Source organism: Ambystoma mexicanum, chromosome 1q (assembly GCF_040938575.1).
Source record: "Ambystoma mexicanum isolate Mex_15411 chromosome 1q, UKY_AmexF1_1, whole genome shotgun sequence".
NCBI lineage: Eukaryota > Metazoa > Chordata > Amphibia > Caudata > Ambystomatidae > Ambystoma > Ambystoma mexicanum.
In genome coordinates this window covers 566,790,710-566,806,607 of record NC_090922.1, presented here as the reverse complement: position 1 = coordinate 566,806,607, position 15,898 = coordinate 566,790,710, and the positions used below count along the sequence as shown (strand labels likewise).

The following is a 15,898-nucleotide window of genomic DNA, read 5'->3' as shown; positions in this document are numbered from 1 at the left end:
GGGACTGAGGGACGACTAGTGCCCGAAGAAGGGCAGCCGTTTTTCATTTGCCGCTCCATCTGATCGCTAAAAAACAAACACTTCATCTACGATACCGTTTTGTTTTCCCATGTATGCAAAGGAACCAAAATAAAGTAAAAAAAAAAAAAAAAAGACCACCTTAGTCCAGAAGATTGACTCCCTTCCCCTGGGCAAAAGGCAGTTCTTGGGTTGCAAGTTTCTCAAAGTTCAGTCTCAGGTGTTGGGGGCAGGGGGTGGAGGAGGGAAGGAGAACATCTGCTTCCCCTAGCCTTCCTCAAGCTCTAGGTACAGTTCATCAACTGCTGGGTGATGGTCTTCCTGCCTCAGATTGTTAACAGTTCAACAATTGGTGGAGAAATGTCTCCCTTCCCCAACCGGTCTTTCTCAGGCTTCTTCTCTGACTTTGGGTTCCCAGACCCTGGTTGGAAAACCTGGTCCGCTTCTACAAGGTACTCCGACGAAAAAGAATGGCTCGGATACTCTTCCATGGTGAAGTGGGATCTTGCCCTGGTTGGCACACCTGGTTTGCTTCTACCAGGTACGACGAAAAAGAGTGGTTTGGATACTTCTACAAACAGACCTGACTTCCTTCTCTATCAGGTCTCTTAGGCCTAAGCATAGACTTGGTTTAATCGCCTTCCAAGTTCTATTGCTCAGCTGTATTACTTTCACAGATCTCTTTACAGTCTTTTAATCTTCCGTGCAGACTTGGTTTACTCTCCTGCCAGGTACTGTGGTCACATGTCTTATTTTCAGAGTTCTCTCTGCTTCCCCTAGTTGCCTTCCCTACAAGTACTGTCACAAAGAAGATTGAGTATTCTTGTTCTCTGATGCGACTCTTTTTTGCAAGGGTCCCAGACCCTATTCCCTTTGTTACTATATATGGATAACGTTTCTAGAAATCTTTTTATTTTCCCCACTTTCCATCCTTTGTGGGTTTTAGGGTTTCCTTTACCCTCTCGGGACCCCCACCCCAACCATAGGCTCAGCCACCCAACTACCGGTCGGGTCTTGACTGCAGCCCTCCAGTCGGTTGCAGGCTTCTCCTCGTCCTTCCCTGCTTTGCCGGCATCTGTGGCTCTACTAGGCTTCCCACAGCGGCTCTGCAGCTTCTGCTTCTGTTTAACATGTCTCTCCCAGCCGGACCGCATGGTCCTGAAGTGCTGTACGGCTGGCGCTTTCCCCAGCCAGCCTTTCGTTTCACCCAACATATCTGGTGGAACCCACCCCTTCAGCATCACCGTGCCCGGGTCTGCTCCTGCTGCTCTCCCCCTTGAGCGTCGGTCCCTCTCATTGTTCCTCTCCGGAGCATCTGACATTTTATCAAGACCGTTGTCAGTTTAGATGTCTCCATTCAATAAGCTGTGTGACTGATGACTAGACCGTTAAGATACATTCTCCCTGCGGATGGATCCGTGAATCTTGGTCAGTTTCTTGCTTTTGATCTTCATTGCATTCATCCTTATTCTTCCTTGTCTCAGTCCCTTCTACTTCTTGTACACTATAGGAGTATATGGGATCGGAGGTTAGGGGTGAAGCAGAGGTGTGTATGTCAGATGGATACGGCGTTCTCCCGTATAGTCGTCACTGGTCCCATAGGGGGTTCACCTCCCATGAGATCCACCCCCTGAGTACTACCCCGGGGGAGATGTAAGGGGGGCGACTATTGGGTAGCGGCTTCACCTACCTGGCCTTATGGGAAGGGGCTCCCCCCTACAGAAGCAGCAACATCTCGGAATTTGCCACAATGGCCATCAGGCCTCCTGCAACATTGACCCCCTTTTCTAGCATCCAAGCTTTTGTTTTATTGTACTCGTAGATCTTACAGATCCAGCTTTTCACTTCTGCCGACAGTGCCTAGATTTTGCAGCCAATGTCTTGGAAAATCTTCCTTCAACTTTCTCTGTTTACCTCTTGCTTTCCACCTGCCTTCCTCTACTTCCAACAAACTGTTAAGAGCAGCTTTTCTCTGCTCTTAACATCTTCCGACTTTGTTCCATCTTACACGGTTTCTGCAGTTTAGCTAAAACGAAATACAGGTGAATGTGCGCTCTAAAAATACAAGCCATAAACATAATTGTAAAATTTGCTTGGTGATGGCTAGACCCCATTTGTGACCTGAATAGCCCACGAATAACTGGTCATTCTGCCGCAGTTTTGCCAATCTGGAATGTAAAAGCTCAGTGCACGTCTAGGGTCAAGTCTGTGAAGTCTTTCTTCCTCTTTCCCCGAATGTGGTGGAGAATAAAAAGATGGTAATGTTATCTTTTGAGTAATATGAAACTCAGAAACAACCTTGGGGAGAAAGGTAGGCTTCACCTTTAGTACCACTCTGTTTTTGAAAAGCAGTATGAGGAGGCTTTCAGGATAACACCTGTAGCTCCCTCACCCTTCGGGCTGATGTTATTGCCACTAAGAACATGGTTTTCAAACTAAGAAGTCTTAATGGACAAGAATGTAGAGGCTCGAAAGGAGCACCCATCAGGAAGTTTAAAACCAAGTCCAGATCCCACAGTGGGACCTGAAACGGGGTCGGAGGGTAAACATTAGTTAAACCATTTAAGAATTGTATTACAAGAGGAATCTTATAATAGGAGACTTCCTCTGAAGTGTGCTTAAAAATAGAAAGCGCTGCCAGGTATCCTTTGATGGTATCAATCTGGAGCCCCAAATTTGCTAAATGTAATAAAAAAGACAACACCATCGGTGTGTTACATGTGAAAGTATCAACATTCTTATCTCTACACCAGCTGCAGAATTTATTCCATCGGCAGCAGTATAAAGATTTGGTTGATGGCCTTCTGGCCGAAAGCAAAACCTCCATTACGTTGTCCGGGAGGTCCCAATCCTTGTATCCTTGAAACCATGCATGAAGGCTGAGTGTGCTGATATTTGGATGGAGAACCCGACCCTCCTCTCGTGAAAGAAGATCCTTTCTTTGCGGAAGACGAATCGCAGGGCAGATGGACATGTCTAGAAGGTCCGGGTACCTCTTCCTCCTTGCCCAGTCCGGGGCAATTAGGATCATAGATTTCCTGAACCTCCTCAAACTCCTTATTATGTGAGGAATGAGGGGGATTGGAGGAAACACGTACAGAAGTGGAAATTCCCAGTCCACAACGAACGCGTCTCCCAGTGATCCTCTCGGTGGAAATTCCCTTGAACAGTACTGTTCGCACTTCCTGTTGGCACTGGTTGCGAACAGATCCACTTGAGGGGTTCCCCAAAGGGTGAAGATCTCCTGAAGGACTTCCTGAGCTAGTTCCCCACTCATGGGAGACTGAGCTCTGCCTGCTCAGAGCATCCGCCGTCGTGTTCTTCTCTCCGGCTAGGTGAACTGCTGACAGAGATTCCTTCTTGTATTGCCCAGAACCAGAGCTGCATTGCCTCTCTGCACATTGGTAGTGACCCTACACCTCCTCTCTTGTTGAGGTAGTACATGGTCATTGTGTTTTCAGTCATTATCAGGACATTCTTTCCCCGTACAGATGACAGGAAGGCCTTCATCGCTAGTCTTCTTGCCCTCAGCTCCAAAAGGTTGAAGTGTAGCTTGGATTCCGATGGAGACCAACGACCGCTGATGGTCAAATCGTTGGTATGGGCTCCCCGCCCACTGAGTGAGGCGTCGTTACAACTGTTATCTCCGGCCACGGTTGCCAAAAAGGTTCTCCTTTCAAGATGTTCTCCCGACAGGCCCACCACTGAAGATCCAGTGCAGCTCTGTTTGGGATTTGTAGGAGATCGGACATCCTTCCTGAGAATTGTGACCACGGAGTCCTGAGAGCCCATTGGAGAGATCTCATTCTCAGGCGAGCCTCTGACACCAGAAAAATGAAGGATGCCATAAGGTGAGCAACCTAAAGAAAAATTTTTTTAAAAAAAATAACAATCGAAAAAAAAAAAATCAAAGGCCGGTAGACGCTGGGCATTATGGAATTTGTTCACCATCTGCAGAATGTCTTGAGTCCTCACCTCTGGTGGAGAGGCTTTTCCCAGGGATGCATCCAGGACTGCTCTGATGAATTGGGAGTCTTTGTGATGGTATCAACTAGGACTTCTTGAAGTTGAGGGAGAAGCCCAGCCTGTGGAGGGAGTGACAGGTGGAGCAGAGATGTTCCAGGGCCTGTTCCGGAGAACTGGCCCTGATCAGCCAATCGTCTAGGTAGGGGTAGACATGAATCCCCCCTCTCCTGAGACTCGCTGCCACCACTGCCATTAGCTTGGTGAAAACCCTTGGGGCGAAGGTCAGCCCAAATGGCAGAACCTGAAACTGATAATAAGAACCGCCAAACGGAGAACGTCAGGTACTGTCTGTGCTTGTGATGGATCGTCACATGAAAGTAAGCATCCTGAAGGTCCAATGATACCATCCAATCTTGAAACTGAACGGCCTGACGGATCTGAGAAAGAGTTTCCATCTTGAACCTGTCCTTCCTGAGGAACTTGTTCATGTCTCTTAAATCCATGATGGATCTCATTCCTCTGTCCTTTTTTGGTATTAGAAAATATGGGGAGTACCAACCCTTGTTCCTCTCCGCTACAGGTACTGGTTCTATAGCACCTTTCTCTGGCAGGGTTAAAATTTCCTGCATAACAAGAGGATCTGGAACTTTCAAAGAGTTGTTCCCCGGTGGATGACTGAGGTTTTTGCAGGAAGGGTAGGCACTAACCTTGGGCAACTGTTTCCAATGCCCAAGAATCGGAAGTAATAGCCTGCCATTCTGTCAGATGCTGTAATAACCTGCCTCCTACTGCAGTCATGTGTACGAAGACCTCAGAGGTTTTCAGGCATCTGACGCACTGGCTGAAGGTAAAGCAGCCGCTGCTGTTGCAGTCTTAGTACCTCTCCACCGACCACCACCACTTGGGGAATCTTTTATGTCCTCTTAGAGCCAGCTGTCCTCTGTCCCTTCAGAATGCGGAATAATAGCGAAAGAAGCTACCCCTCCAGGGCGCACTTGTGGGGCGGTTTGGAGTTGGCCTTATTGCAGCTCCAAGAGATTTGGCCGCTGCCTTGGAAGTTTGCAGCTTCTTCAAACTCTCATCAGCTTTATTTCCAAATAGCTGTGTGCCGTCAAAGGGCATGTTGCGAAGTCTGGATTGTACATCTGGGGCAAACCCCGACTTCCGCAACCACGCAAAACTGCATAGCCATAGCTCTGCTGATGCTGTCAACAGAGTCGAGACCAGTCTGGAGGGATTTGCACATAGTCTTTCCCATCCTTGACAATGTTAGGGAAAAACATCTCCTCCTTCCGCTTTGGGGATATGGTCAGCCGCCATAGAAATGCATTCCCAAAGGGTGTGGGTAAATCTCGCTAGCATGCACGTAGCATTGGCAGATTGTAAAGCCATGCTGCCAGCCAAGAAAACCTTCTTGTCCATGGAGTTTATCATCTCTGTCCAGCAGTATTGTGGGATAGGCATTTTGTCTGCCTGAGGAAGTGGCTTCTTGCACTACCAGGCTTTCTGATGTAGGATGCTTTGAGAGGTGCAGAGGGTCAGAACTAGAAGCTCTGTATTTGGCGGTTAGTTTTTTATTTACAGCTGGGACAACCTCAGGTGTTTCGCAATCGGAAGTCACTCTCCTCTGCAAAGCCTGATGGAAAGGGACAATTGGGTCCTCCTGTGGACCTTTATCCAGTATATGTGTTCAATTGTCCTGTTCAAAAACAGGTGTGGGTCTCCACCATCGCATATACTCCATGACTTTTGTCATGAGCTGTCTTACATTACTTCAGCATGGTGCCCAGGATCTGCCTTTCCAAGATCAATTCCAGGAGAAGTATCAATACCACTCGCTTCATGAAGACCATCTTGCAAATTTTTCAGGCAAGATTCTTCAGATACAAGTTCATCCGGCACAGATGGTGTCCCATATTGCAGCCCAAAGGGCTTTTCTTCCTCAGAGGACTGCTCTGCGTCTTTACAAATTGAAGAGTGTGTTTTAAAGTACTCTGTATGTTGTAGTGGTATATAACCTCTTTCAAATGAAGTAGGTGTTTCAGAAGTCATAACAGGAGCCGAAATAATCGATGTCTATGGCTTCGACGATGGCGTTGATGGCTTCATCCTCGTCATTGATGTCTTCAACGATTGTGTTGAAGGGATTGACACATGCGGCTCTGAGGTGGTCGACACTCAAGGCATTGTTGGCTTCTCCATTGGTACCGGCGCCGACGAAGCACCTTTCACACCTGTTGTATATATTTCCTTCAGCGTCGATGACGATTATTTATGTTTTGAGGAGGCTTTCTCTCGACTCGAGGGATGAGATCGCTCTCAAGGAGGTTTGATGGCCAGGTCCGAAGACGCATAGCTCTTGTGCTTCCGAGGTCTTTCGACTGGAGCATCGCCTCTAGGTTTTGTCGAGGGAGGCAAGGCCACGTTCTCGAACACCATCATACAGAGACTAAAGTCCTCCCACTGTGCCGGGGTACTAAATTTCGAAGGGCAAACAACCTGTTCGGGTAAACTAAATGACGAAGTGGACGGCGACCTATGGCGCCTATTCTTAAAATGGCTTGAAGACTAGGAATGATGCGAGCCACTTCTCGAACAGGAGCGTTTAGACCTCTTACGACGAGGAGACGTTGGTCTCGACTCGTCTGACAATTTACGTTTAGAAGGGGTTGAAGTGGATTTCTGAGGCTTACCTCTCGCCAACTTCCCTCTACGTTCTCTCAAAGCCTTGGCAGTCATCGACAGGCAGTCCTCAATTCCAAACACGGATGGTTTGACCCTAAACACCACAGGAAGATCCTGTGCGGGTCGGTCATGGACATTTTAGCACCCCAGTCCCAGCACTTCTTAAATCCGGACCGAGGAGTGGACGACGCCGATGATCGAGCCATATCTAATCGAAAACTCAATGAAATTTCAAAGAAACTCATAGATTTTCAGACTAGGAACTAGGCGTTACGTTACCGAAGCTGTGAAGCGCGGAAATACAGAACTGAGGCGCGCTACTTATACCTGCAGTGACGTCGAGACTGAGGCCTCAGAGGGACATCAACTCGACCAGGCATCGCCGCACATCGCCCTCTACTGAATAAATAATTCCAAGGCAGCAAGCTGGATATTGGAAAATATCAAAGATAAGGAATACGTGGGAGAACACAATCCATTCGAAAAGAAGATACTGTAGAAATACCACAAGAGAAGCCAACACAGAACCTACCTGATAATGTATACACCACCAGGCCAACTACCATTGCAGACCAGGTAGGAGGAGGGAAGACAAATGGGAGGCATGGAAATGATGGGAAGAGGATTATGGATTATCCCACTATTGCGTTACGTTTTTTACAGATCAATCCTCACTGTGGAAAGACCAGGGCCTTACAACTACTCGCATACATACTGCGAGGGAAGAACTGACAGATACAGCCACTGCATATCCAGACTACTTCCGGCTGATAGCTTTAACCCGCCATCCCTTCCTAAACTCACCTCTAACCTCAACTACCAAAGAGCTGTACGTTTACATGAATTTGTGAAAGGGCCGAGGGATTCACATCATTCCCGCGGGTCCAGGTAGGGCTTGTACCTGACAAATACAACCCAATTCTTGATTTTATCAACTACTCGCTATACTCTTATGCCAGGCTTACCTGGTGTTACAATAATGCTTTCAATTTCTTCAATTATACAACATTCACACAATGGATGTCCTGCCTAAGATTTGTGTTCATACTATGAGGTATGGATCATAAAATACACCACATTCTCCATGCAGAATTCTCCTGAAGGCCGATCTACCTGAGCAAATACTTCTTTAGTTTCCTTGCTCCATACTTCAGTAGGTTCAACATGGAAACGGAGACACACACACACACACACACACACACAAACTGTTCTTAAGACTACGGATCAATTTGAAAAAACCACAATTGTTTTTCTTGCCCCCATAGCAGGGAAGCCCCTTTCTCAGCCACATAGATCCATGCAACACACTTCTTTCCCTGGATTTGAATATCAGCTAAATACCATCCGACCATCTAGTGTTCAGCCCACCATACACCTCTGGCAGAAAATCAGGCTGCAATCGAGTTGATTAATGGGTATGAAGGTCCAGGGCACCCGTGTGTTGACTTTGACATTAATCCCTTCTTCACCCACTCTGAAGTCTTTGGTGAGGATCCTACATCCTAGAGTGAACACTTTAAATACTTAATCCTTACTCTCAGTTCCTCTCTTTGTAACACACTTCCCAGTGCTTTCATACCCATTCTTGCAGTGGCCAAATCTTAACCCAGATATGTAGTGTCCCAGTCATTTGCTCTTATGGCAAGCTACATTCTGAGCTGAACTTCTGCCCAGAAGTATCTAGTTCCTGGCTACCCACGTCTGCCTTCTGTCACGGAGCCGAGTAGAATAAACTTTGTGATTAATCCAGAGTGTTCGTCCCGTCACCCCAGGAAGAAGCCAACCCCTGCAAGGCTGTCCAATATAGATTATCTGCATATAAGAGATCTGGAAAGACTTATTTTAGTTTTGAATACTCCCATTTTGAAACCAAACAGTGACACCTTCTCTTTGTCTTCAGGTAATACTGGATCTCACTTGAATGCCAACGTCAAAGAGGATAAACAGAACTCTCTTATTTGGGACACCACTTTGGATTCACCGAATAGTGAAGTTTGCTCAGGCAATGCTGAACACAGCCTGCACACCATAGTCCACGGAGAAGGAGACTGTGCTGTTTATTCTTGTTACATGTATAAGAGGAGAGACTCCTACTGAGCGAGGAGAACTGCTGTGCAGAGGTGAGCTCCCACAGAATCGACGTCCTTGGGGGCGCTTGAGGGGGTAAGCCACACAGAACCTGTGGTGGCAAGGAGGGCGAGAAAAGCTGTAGCCGAACGCCTGAGGGTTGGCATCCTACCTGACCGAGAAGTCGAGGTCCGAGGAGAGGCAGGGACGGAAACACAACAGGCGCAACCACAAAAAAGTTGTGGTGGACCGGTAGGCCTGTAATGGATGACGAGACCAGACCACTGAGGGAGCCTGGATCCCAGAGCTCCTCACATGTCAGACCGCAGCTACTGGGTATCAATGGGGAGAGGCGGAGAGGTTACAGGAGCCTGAGAAATCCGACAAACATTGAGTGAGGGATATGAGAGCCGACGGGGCGACAGAAGGCTGAGAGACCAGACAGACATTGAGCAAAAGCTATGACAGCCAAAGAGGTTATGGCAACATGAGAAATGCAACGGAGAGTTCATCATTACAAGGTACGCATATTGTGAGTACAAGCTCGGAAAGCTTTCTAGGTTACGGGAGCCTAAGATACCCGACGGAGAGCCAACCGTTACAAGGTATCAATATTGTGAATACAAGCTGGTAAAGCCATCAAGGTTACAGGAGCCAAAGAAACCCGAATGTGCAAATACCCTATGCAAGAGGGATTGAGAGTGAGAAGAACATTGTGAGAAGTCAAATGGGAAAGCCATCAAGGTTATGGGGAACTGAGAAACCAGAGAATGTAAGAATCCTATGAAAAGGGGATCTGAGAAAAAGTACTAATCAATCAATCAAACAAGTTTATTCGGAAGTATAAAAAATTCCATTAAACGACAAAAAGCGATAAATAACACGTTTTCAACATTACAAAGACACCAATTATATAAAAGACAGATAAAAGTAGATGCCGAAAGTTACAAGTCACACTCTACAATAATAAAAAAATAACTGGCACTTACTTGCCGATCGGGAGGGGATATTTAAAAGTTATACATTATAATCGAGCATAAAACAAGACTCAACCACTTTTCCCCATACACAGTTCATTGTAAAAATTAGTAGCACTAACTACCCCCCCCTGCAGATTTAATAAGTTCTTTCTAAAATACATTGCTCTTTTTAAAAAGGTCAACAGAGCCCAGGATGTAAAAACTGACTCGGCACTCAGAAGAAACTCAAGTGCGACCTTGTGTGAACGAATCTCCGTTTTCTTGAGGGCGGGGACCAGGGTCATTCTGCGGATACCCGCATAACCTATGCAAAAGAACAACACATGCAAAAGGTCCTCATGCTTGTGGCCACAGACTGGGCAGCCGGCATCACTGGGAAAACTTTTCCAATTGCACGTGTTTCCCTGTAGCCGAAGACAATCAAAGCGGGCCGTCGTAATCAGCCACCTATCTGTTTTAAAAGTGCTCCTAATCAAATATGGTTGGATTCCAGAGAGATTGCTGATGCTAGAGTGAAAAGAATCACATTTCTGAGTGTATCCCAGGAGAGTTTTTTTCCTAGCTACAATTTCTCCCAGTTTAACCTTGTAGGCTGCCCCCTCAGGCTTAGTGATTAAAGATTCAGGCGGAAACAGGGCACTTAGGTTAACTTCCCCCAATTTAGCAGAGACATAGGCTAACCATGGGATTTTTTTCCATCCTGATCTGCCCAACACAGTACGTAAGATAAAATGGCACAGAGTTGCGTGTTCATTAACCCACAGCCGAATCCAAAAAAGTAAAGGTGCCATCGCCCACTGATCCTCCCAGAACTCTGCCCCCAGTTCTCTGTGAATAGCTATTCCGGGGGCACTGGTCGGTAGCCCCAGCAGGTTTTTAAAAAATGTGTTTTCTTTACCTTGGATTTCAGCCGCGTTTTGGAAACCCCAAATGGCTGCACCATACAGGGTGGTTGCCAAAGTTTGTGCACCATAAATTTTCAGGATCACGTCAAGAGGCTGGGCTCTACTTTTTGACGCAAATCTAAAGAGTCCACCTATCTGTTGGCTCATTTTTGCCGATTGCTTTGCCACATGTGCTAATATTATGAATAACATCTGGGAAGCTATCTAGGTTACGGGAGCCTGAGAAACCCGAATGTACAAATATGTGAAAGAATGAAATATGAACACTTTGAATTGAGGCTAAGCAAGCCACAGAGGTTATTTTGAACTCCCACAAAAATAGGGTGGACAGCTGCCCTATGTAAAATAACTTGGGTGAAAGACAAAACGACCTGTCTGAGGATTAGAAGACTAACGGGGAGTTCCAAAGTCTCAAATGTGGTAAAGCAAGAACTAGTTTTGTTTCCAAGAAATCCTGGAGGAAAGAGAATCCTCACATCAATCCTCACATCAAGAGACATTTTTCTTTGCTAAAATGGAGCATGAAACCCATAACTTGATACCACGACTGGGAAGGATATACTGTTGTGTTAAAGGAACTATGAAGAACTATAAAATCCCAGTGTTGCGCCTGGCAGAAGTCTTCCTTGGAGGCTGTGTCCCTGGCCCTATTCTCTAGATGAACAAGTTACTTCTTACCTGGTAACGTTCTTTCGATGGGATGTTCCTCCGACGTATTCCTTATCTTTGATAATTCGTCTCCATCTTGCTGGCCTCGGAAAAAAAATTCTCAGCAGAGGGCGCTGCGCATCGACGTCCGTCGAGTTGGTGTCCCTCGACAGCCACCGTATCGGCTCCGACGTCACCATGCCCATAAATAGTCACGCGCAGCGTCCGTTGCTCAGTTCCGTTTTGTAGCATAAGATAAGTCCTGCATGAATAGGTTATTGACCTTGAAGGAACGTAAGCTGCAACCACAAGGGAAGTATTACTGCGGGGATGGATGGGAGGGGCGATAAGGAATACGTCGGAGGAACATCCCATCGAAAGAACGTTACCGGGTAAGAAGTAACTTCTTCTTCGAAGGGATTGTGTCCTCCGACGTATTCCTTATCTTTGATAGACTCCCATAGCATTGGTGTGTAATTGGAGGTGGGAGTAAAAACGCCATGTTTCCCTTTAGGAATGAACAGAATGTAATCCGGCGTTGCCAAACCTAATCTCTTGACTAGAGGAGGAATCCAGGTTGTAAAATCTTGTGAAGGTATGTGCGGACGACCATGTGGCAGCCACACATATGTCTTGAACTGGAACACCTCTTTGGAGGGCCGAAGAGGCTGCGATACCCCTGGTTGAATGAGCCCTAAGATTTTGAGGAGGCTCTTTCCCTGCTAGTTTGTAACATTCCAGAATGGCCAAAATAATCCATCTGGAAATGGTCTGTTTTGTTATCGGTAGTCCCAATTTGTGCCCTGAGCAACGTATGAACAGTTGGTCTGTTTGGCTAATCCTAGCAAGTCTGCTGATGTAAAAGCTTAAAGCCCGCCTTGGGTCCAGCCTATGTAGCCTTTCTTCCTCTTTCCCCGGATGGGGAGGAGGATAGAATGAAGGTAAGGTAATTTTCTGGGTGATGTGGAATTCAGAATCCACCTTTGGGAGGAAATTAGGCTTCACCTGTAGGACAACTTTGTCTTTATGAAATATTGTATGAGGGGGTTTACAAGATAGAGCTTGTAATTCGCTCACCCTTCTAGCAGATGTTAGTGCCACTAATAAGGCAGTTTTAAGGGTGAGAAATCTTAGCGAACAAAAGTGGAGTGGTTCGAACGGAGTACCCATCAGGAAATTTAAGACTAAATTTAAGTCCCATAAGGGAACCTGGAATGGTCTTGGAGGACAGACATTAGTTAATCCCTTTAGAAATTGTATTACTAAGGGTAATTTGAAATACGATGGCTCCTCTGGAGTGCGCTTGAAGATCGATAGCACTGCGAGATAGCCCTTGATAGTGCCAACTTGAAGGCCTGAATTTGCCAAATAGAGTAGAAAGGATAACACCGTTGGTGTACCACATGAAAAGGGGTCGATATTCTCTTCTCTACACCAGCTGCAAAATTTGTTCCAACGGCAGCAGTATAAAGACTTTGTTGCTGGCCTTCTGGCCGTAAGCAACACCTCCATGATGTCATCAGGGAGGTCCCAATCCTTGTATCTTAACCTTTCAGAAGCCAAGCGTGAAGGTTGAGGGTTCTGATGTTTGGATGGAGAACCTGACCTCCCTTCTGTGAGAGAAGATTCTCCTTGAGTGGAAGGCGAATTGGAGGGCAGATGGACATGTCCAGAAGGTCCGGGTACCACGTTCTCCTGGCCCAGTCTGGGGCAATTAGGATCATGGTCCTCCGGAATCTTCTCAACCTCCTGATCATTTGAGGAATGACAGGGACTGGTGGAAACGTGTACAGGAGTGGAAACTCCCAGTCCACTACAAACGCGTCCCCTAGAGCTCCTCTCGGGGGAAATTCCCTTGAACAAAACAGATCACACTTCCTGCTGGTACTAGTGGTGAACAGATCCATTTGAGGGGTTCCCCAAAGAGAGAAGATCTCCTGAAGGACTTCCTGAGCTAGTTCCCACTCGTGGGAGACTGTGCCCAGCCTGCTCAGAGCGTCCGCCATCAAGTTCTTCTCTCCGGCTAGGTGAACTGCCGATAGTAGAGAGATTCCTTCTTGAATTGCTCAAAACCAGAGCTGCATTGCTTCTCTGCACAGTGGCAGTGATCCCACGCCTCCTCTTTTGTTGAGGTAGTGCATGGCCACTGTGTTGTCCGTCATTATCAGGACATTTTTCCCTGTACTGATGGCAGGAAAGCTTTCAGCGCTAGTCTGATTGCTCTCTGCTCCAATAGGTTGATGTGTAGTCTGGACTCCGATGGAGACCAACGACCGCTGATGGTCAAGTCGTTGGCATGGACTCCCCACCCCGTGAGTGAGGCATCCGTGACTACTGTTCTCTCCGGCCATGGTTGCCAAAACAGTTCTCCTTTCAAAATGTTCTCTCGATAAGAACACCATTGAAGGTCTCGGGCTACCTTGTTCGGAATCCAAAGGAGATCTGTCATTTTTCCTGAGAACTGCGACCAATGGGTTCTTAGTGCCCACTGGAGAGATCTCATTCTCAGGTGAGCCTCTGGCACAAGGAAGATGCAGGATGCCATGAGGCCTAGCAACCTCAAAAAGTCGAAGGCTGGGAGATGTTGGGCATTTTGAAACTTGGTGACCATCTGCAGAATATCTTGAGCCCTCACCTCTGGTGGCGAGGCTTTTCCCAGAGAAGTGTCCAGGACCTCTCCGATGAACTGGAGTCTCTGTGATGGTATCATCTGTGATTCTTTAAATTGAGGGAGAAGCCCAGTTTGTGAAGGAAGTGGCAGACAATCTAGCTGGATCTGAGCTTGTTCCGTAGATACAGCCCTGATCAGCCAATCGTCCAGGTAGGGGTAGACGTGAATCCCTCCCGTCCTTAGACTTGCAGCCACTACCGACATTAACTTGGTGAAGACCCTCGGGCGGAGGTCAGCCCAAACGGCAGAACTCGAAATTGATAATGAGAGCCACCAATTGCGAACCTCAGGTATTTCCTGTGTTTGAGATGGATTGGCACATGGAAATAAGCTTCCTGGAGGTCCAGAGATACCAGCCAGTCCTGGAGCTGGATGGCCTGAAGGATCTTCCTGAGGAACTTGTTCAATTCTCGTAAGTCCAAGATAGGTCTCAATCCTCCGTCTTTCTTCGGTATGAGAAAGTAGGGGGGAGTACCAGCCCTTGTTCCTCTCTGCTACTGGTACCGGTTCTATGGCACCTTTCTCTAGCAGGTCTACAATTTCCTGCAAGAGGAGCGGATCTGGAACTTTCAGAGAGCTGTTCCCAGGTGGATGACTCTGAGGGATGCGTAGAAAAGGCAGGCAGTAACCTTGGGCAACTGTCTCCAATGCCCAAGTATCTGACGTAATAGCCTGCCATTCCGTCAGCGGTTGGGTTAACCTGCCCCCTAGTGGTGTCTTGTGAGGGGAGTCCTCAGAGCGGTTTGGAGGCGGCTGATGCAGATGCCGAGGGTAAAGAGGCACCTGCTGGTGCGGCTTTTGTATTTTTAACCTGTCCATCTAGGGTGAATCTTTTCGGAGCCCTTTGAACCGGCTGTCCTCTGCATCTTCCGAATGCGGAATAGAAGCGAAAGGACTTACCTCTCCAAGAGGTTCCTGAGGGGTGACATGGTGTCTGACGGATTGCAGCTCCCAGGGATTTTGCTGCTGCCTCTGATGTTTGTAGCTTTTCTAAACTGTCTTCCGCCTTCTTACCAAACAAAGAAGAGCTGTCAAATGACATGCTCAAGAGTCTGCTTTGCACATCTGGAGCAAAACCAGACTTTCGCAACCAGGCAAATCTCCGGGTTGTTGTACTTGCCGCCATGGCCCTGCTGATGCTGTCAGCAGAATCGATGCCAGTTTGAAGGGATTCGCACATTGCGTCTTTACCATCCTTAATGATGTTTAGAAAAGCTTCCCTTTCTTCTCCCTAAGGGAGGCAGTCAACCGCTGATGAAGCGCACTCCCAAAGTGTATGGCTGAACCTTGCGAGCGTACAAGTAGCATTGATGGATTTCAACGCCATGCTACATGCAGAAAAGACTTTTTTGGCCATAGAGTCATATCTCTGGTCATCCCTGTCCTGTGGAACAGTAGGGTAAGCCGATTTACTACCTGATGAAGTTGCTGCCTGAACAACCAGACTCTCTGGAGTTGGGTGTCTGGATAAATATTCAGGGTCAGCAGTAGCCACCCTATATTTGGCTGATAATTTTTTGTTAACCGCCGGGATAACCTCAGGGGTTTCCCAGTTTGCCAAAATTTTCCTTTGTAATGCTGCATGAAATGGCACCACAGGATCCTCCTGTGGACCTTTAACCAAAATGTCTGAGGTCGTCTTGCTGAAAAGCAGGTGAGGGTGTAGACCACCCCATAAACTCTATTATCGTTGCCATCAAGGTTCTATAAGGGGTTTCAGCATGTTCCCCTGGGTCTGGTTTGGCAAATTCCACTTCTAGGGAAGTGTCCAACCCACTTGCTTCATGTAAGGATTCTTGGAGGTCTTTTAACCTACCTTCCTCAGAGGTAAATTCCTCTGGTACAGGAGTTGCAGATCCCTGCAACTCAAAAGGTCTTTCCTGATCCTAATTCTCCCCTTCTTCATAAATAGATAAGGCTCTGGAATGATCAGACCTTGGAAATTGTATAAATCCCAT

The 15,898-nt window shown here is 47.1% G+C and overlaps 1 protein-coding gene across 4 annotated transcripts in view; it reads right to left on the bottom strand.

The window, feature by feature from the left end:
• The window catches only part of TRMT1L (tRNA methyltransferase 1 like), a 1,318,548-nt gene that overhangs the window by 475,697 nt on the left and 826,953 nt on the right, over positions 1-15,898 (bottom strand). The gene's annotated exons all lie outside the window — the stretch shown is intronic.